We start from the raw sequence: 6,062 nt of genomic DNA, 5'->3' as shown, positions 1-6,062 counted from the left end.
CCCGGCTCCCTGGTGGGCCAGCCGAGCCCGCCGGTTAGGCCGCTCTAGCCCCGGCCCCGCGTGCTGGAGCCTCTAAGGGCACAGCCGCCCAGCCCCGGCCCCTACTCTTCCCGACGCTCCCCTTGTCGGAGCCGGTGGGCAGAAAGGCGCCTGCGGCAACAGCGTGAACTTTGCTCAAAGTTCAGGCACAGCCCTCCGACTGGGGGCCTTTTGGGTTCTCAAGGATAGAAATGTAAAATTCCTACTTCCCTTTTAACGATCCAGGGCCCTCCTCCACCTCTGTGTCTTAGGCAGAGCCCAAACAGCTTCTCTCCTTTGCTTTATCCCAGGGAAAAACTGAAGGATTGTGGGGGAAAAGAGAGAAGTCGTGCCTAACAGTAACTGAACTTCAGCCAATTGCCAGGTACTTTTCTAGGCACTTAGATACTGTTTTAGTTAATCCTCAAAAGGGCTTGTGAAATAAATATTGTTTTCACATTCTGTCTTTACATTCTTAGAAAACTGAGGTTAGGACTTCACTGGTGGTCCAGTGATTAAGGCTCCACGCTTCCCGGGACTTCCCTGGTGGCGCAGTGGTTAAGAATCCGCCTGCCAATGCAGGGGTCACAGGTTTGAGCCCTGGCCCGGGAAGATCCCACATGCTGCGGAGCAACTAAGCCCGAGCGCCACAACTACTGAAGCCTGCGCGCCTAGAGGCCGTGCTCCGCAACAAGAGAAGCCACAGCAATGAGAAGCCCGCGCACGGCAGCAAAGAGTAACCCTGCTCGCCGCAACTAGAGAAAGCCCGTGCTCGGCAACAAAGACCCAACGCAGCTAAAAATAAATAAATAAATAAATAAAATTAAAAAAAAAAAAAAAAAATGTCTCCATGCTTCCAATGCAGGGGGCGCAGGTTTGGTCTCTGGCAGGGGAACTAAGATCCCACAAGCAGCTTGGCATGGCCCAAAAAAAAAAAAAGAAAAAGCCTGAGGTTAGAATTTTCCCCTCTGTGTCTGCCCTAGGCACTGGTTAATAACTTTATCATCCACCAAATCCTCCAGTTACATATACATTTCCCTTTCCCCTTATTCCCACATCATTTAATGAATATTTATTGAGTGCCTACTGTGCACAAATGTGTGTGTGGTGTTGGGGGGGAGGTTCTGTAATGAATAAAGCAGACAAGGTCCCTGTGGTCACAAAACTGAGGGTGGGGTGGGGGGAATCACAACTAATTATTATAATATACAAGGGGAATGAGAGCCCTGAAGACGAATTCCCCAGGTGCTGGAGGAGGAGGCTTTATAATCTGGTCGGGGTTGGGAGAGGTCAGGGAGCTTTCAGAGCTGTTGTATTAGTCTGGGGGACAGGGGAGGTCTGAGGATGCTGATGGCAGGAAGGACCCATTATAAAGAAACTAGGAGGGGAATTCCCTGGTGGTCCAGTGGTTAGGACTCCACGTTTCCACTGCATGGGGCACGGGTTTGATCCCTGGTTGGGAAACTAAGATCCCACGTGCCTCCCAGCCTGGCCAAAAATAAATAAATAAATAAATAAATAAATAAATAAATAAATAAATAAATAAATAAATAAAAGAAACTAGGAGATTGAAATCAACAGGACTTAAAGACTTGTTAGTTGTGGACGGTGACTGAAAAGTTGACCCAGCCTCTCTGCCACCTCTCCCCTCCCACAGTGGGGCACTGGCGAGAAGGAAGAACTAGGTAGATCCCTGGGTTCTGCTCCTGACTGAGTTCCTCCTTGCTTGGTGACATCATGGACAAATCACTGTTCTGTAAAGCCTTGGGAGACCTGCATTCCTTCCTTAGACTGAAGGCATGCCATGCCCTACGATGGTGTTCCTTAAACCCTGGGGGGGGACATTGCAAAAAATGTAAGAGGAACATGTAGGAAAACTACATTCCTCACTTACAGTAATTCAAATACTGTAGTGGTGGTACTGGAAAATGGGATAAAAAGTCTAGAAATAAAACCCAAATACATTTGTGAATGTAGTATATGACCAAGGAAGTAATACATAGAAATACAGAGAAGATTATTCAAGAAATGTTCAGAAAACATAGATTGTTCAAGATGTGATTTTGGGACAATGAATAGCCATCTGGAAGAAAATTAATTTGGATCTATATCTCACTTCCTATTCCAAAATATATTTTAGATGACTCGAAACAATGAAAAATAAACTTTAGAAGCACTAGAAGAGGGACTTCCGTGGTGGTGCAGTGCTTAAGAATCCGCCTGCCAGTGCAGGGGACACGGGTTCGAGCCCTGGTCTGGGAAGATACCACATGCCGTGGAGCAACTAAGCCTGTGCGCCACAACTACTGAGCCTGCGCTCTAGAGCCTGTGAGCCACAACTACTGAAGCCCGTGTGCTACAACTACTGAATCCCGTGCGCCTAGAGCCTGTGCTCTGCAACAAGAGAAGCCACCGCAATGAGAAGCCCACGCACCGCTATGAAGACCCAACGCAGCCAAAGATAAATAAATAAAATAAATAAATTTTTTTAAAAAAGAAGCACTAGAAGAAAACATACGCTTTTAAAAATAATCTTGGAGTAGGAAAGTCCTTTCTAAGTAGTATAACACAAAAGCCAGAAGCCACACACATACACATGCATACACAGACACATTCAAATGACAACAATAAAAAACATCATATACACTACGTATCACAGACAAAAGAATAATTTTCTTTTTTAAAATTTATTTATTTTATTTATTTATTTTTGGCTGTGTTGGGTCTTCGCTGCTGCGCACGGGCTTTCTCTAGTTGAGGCGAGCGGGGCTACTCTTCGTTGCAGTGCGCGGGCTTCTCATTGCGGTGGCTTCTCATCGCGGAGCACGGGCTCTAGGCGCGTGGGCTTCAGTAGTTGCGGCACGCAGGCTCAGTAGTTGTGGCTCACGGGCTCTAGAGCACAGGCTCAGTAGTTGTGGTGCACAGGCTTAGTTGCTCCAGGGCATGTGGGATCTTCCCGGACCAGGGATCAAACCCGTGTCCCCTGCATTGGCAGGAGGATTCTCAACCACTGCGCCACCAGGAAGCCCCAAAAGAGTAATTTTCTTAATATAAAATGAGCAGGGACTTCCCTGGTGGCACAGTGGTTGAGAATCCTCCTGCCAATGCAGGGGACATGGGTTCGATCCCTGGTCCGGGAAGATCCCACATGCCGCGGAGCAACTAAGCCTGTGCGCCACAACTACTGAGCCTGCATGCCGCAACTACTGAAGCCCGCGTGCCTAGAGCCCGTGCTCTGCAACAAGAGAATCCACTGCAATGAGAAGCCCGCGCACCGCAACGAAGAGTAGCGCCCGCTCACCACAACTAGAGAAAGCCCGCGTGCAGCAATGAAGACCCAACACAGCCAAAAATAAATAAATAAAATATAAATAAATTTACAATTAAAAAAAAGAGCAATTATGGGGAATTCCCTGGCAGTCCAGTGGTTAGGACTCCATGCTCTCATTGCGGAGGGCCCGGGTTCAATCCCCGGTCAGGGAACTAAGAACCCACAAGCTGTACGGTGCAGCCAAAAAAGAAAAAAGAGCACTTATGAATTAGTAACAAGAGACCAACAACTTGGTAAAAAAGTACATGACGCGGGGGAGGGATAAATTGGGAGATTGGGATTGACATATACACACTACTATATATAAAATAGATAACTAATAAGAAGCTACTGTATAGCACAGGGAACTCAATTCAATACTTTGTAATGACCTATATGGGAATAGAATCTAAAAAAGAGTGGATATATGTATATGCATAACTGACTCACTTTGCTGTACAGCAGAAACTAACACAACATTGTAAATCAACTATACTCCAGTAAAAAAATTTTAATTAAAAAAAATTATATGACAAACAGTTCACAGTAAAGAAAATCAAAATGGCTCTTAAAGATATGGAAAGATACCTCACTCATAATAAGAGACATACAAACCAAAGTTACAATGAAATACCTTTCTCACTTACCAGATATGCAAAACTCGCCTATGGAAGGCAATTTGGCAATACTGACCAAAATTTTAAACGCACATTCCTTTGACTCAGCAATTTCTCTTTTAGGAATTTTCCTATAGCTATATTCATAAGTATGAAGCGATATGGCCCCAAAATTCATTGTAGCGCTCTTTGTAATAACAAAGTATGGGAAACAGATACATATGTACAGCTAGGGAAAAACCTTCAAACGTAGAGGCTTGTAGGGTATATTAGATTTGAATTACATCTATAAAATTGAAACAATAATTGTACCTACTGCACAGGGTTGTTGTGACGTTTAAATGAATTAAAATACCGAAAGAACTTAGAAAAATATCCGGAATACATACCATTAGCTGTTTACTTACACACATACTGTTAATAAAAAGAACAAGAGGCATAACGGCATGTACAATTACCTACTATTTGTGTAAAAGAAAAATAAGTATATGGGTAAAATATCCCTTGAAAATTTCACGATTAATCAGTAACTCTGCTTACCTCTGGAGAGAGGAACTGAGGGGCCAGCAGCAAGGCAACTTATTTTCACTGTCTACCTTTGTATACCTGTTAAAATTTTTAACCATGTATATTTGACATCTATTTGAAAAGATAAATTAATTTTTTTAAAGTAGAAAAGTATCAATCAGAAACACATAAAGAAAAAGAAATCAAATTTTATAAGACATAGAAATTAAATTATGTTCCAATCTTTTCCATTAGTGTTATTATGCTGAAATTATATATTGCAGTCATTGAATGATTTTTCAAACACTGCTGCACACTTTCAAATTATTGATGCAGCATAGTGCTTGCACCTCAAAGTGTGGTCCTCAGGCCAGCAACATCAGTATCACCTTGGAACTTGTTAGAAACGCAGAATCTCAGGTCCCACCCCACACCTACCGAATCAGAATCTTGATTTTCAACAAGATTCTCAGGTAATTTGACTGTGGCATCTTGTTTGAGGAACAAGGAGCACTGAGCCAGAGGACATAATAAAAAACAAAGAAATACAAAACAAAACAAAAACACTGTTCTACTCGTCTCTTCTCTTTGACCCCCACCTCTCAAAATTGTTGTGGCTCTGAAACCGAGCAGGACCCTGTGGGGTCACTCCTGTGTACAAAAGCCTTTTTGTGTCCCCCATTTCTGGTTTGCAGGAAAAAGGCTTCAGCCTCCTAGGCCTTCCCTGAACTCCAAAGGGCAGATTCAAGCAGTTACTAATTAGGGGAATGAGGGAATGCAGAAACAAAGAAAGGCAGTCAAGAAACAATGGGGCAGGTACCTGGCTCCTTCTCAAGGGAGATACATAACTGATACAAATCTCCGAGCCCTTCTACAGGAACTAAGGCCTCCACCCAAGTGGAGGATGGTAACTTCAGGCAGAGCACGTGGACCCAGACTGGTTAGAATCAGAACACCACCCTGTTACCTCACCACCAACCAATCAAAGGAAGGTCACACACCCTGCAGCCCTCCCCCAAAAATTCTGTCTATAAAAACTCTTCCCTTTGGAATTCCCTGGCAATCCAGTGGTTAGGACTCCATGCTTCCACTGCAGGGGGCACGGGTTTGATCCTTGGTTGGGGAACTAAGATCCCACAAGCCTTGAGGGCACAGCCAAACAAACAAACAGAAACAAACAACAAACAAACAAAATTCTTCCCCCAAAACTATTGGGGAGTTCGGCCTTTTTGGGCATGAGCTGCCTGTTCTCCTTGGTGGGTCCTTGAAGTAAACCTTTCTCTGCTCCAAACTTCATTTGGGTTTGTTTGGCCTCACTGTGCATTGGGCACATGAACTTGGGTCTCACAACAGCTTGATGATTCTGGAAAACATTGCTGAGTGAAAGAAGGCAAACACAAAATAATCCAACCTATATGATTCTATTTATATTAACTTCAAAACAAACTACACCAGTCCATGGTGTTTGAAGTCAGGATAGAGGTTACCTCTGGAGAGGAGAGAGGGGGCAGAGATGGAGCAGGGCCCAAGAGTTGCTTCTGGAGTGCTGGTAATATTCTGTTTCTTGACCTGGTTACTGGTTATTTGGATCTGTTTGTGAAAATTCTTAA

The sequence above is a fragment of the Balaenoptera borealis genome (genome assembly GCF_965194805.1).
Source record: "Balaenoptera borealis genome assembly, chromosome: 3".
NCBI classification, from domain to species: Eukaryota; Metazoa; Chordata; class Mammalia; order Artiodactyla; family Balaenopteridae; genus Balaenoptera; species Balaenoptera borealis.
Note: the sequence above shows the minus strand (reverse complement) of the source record.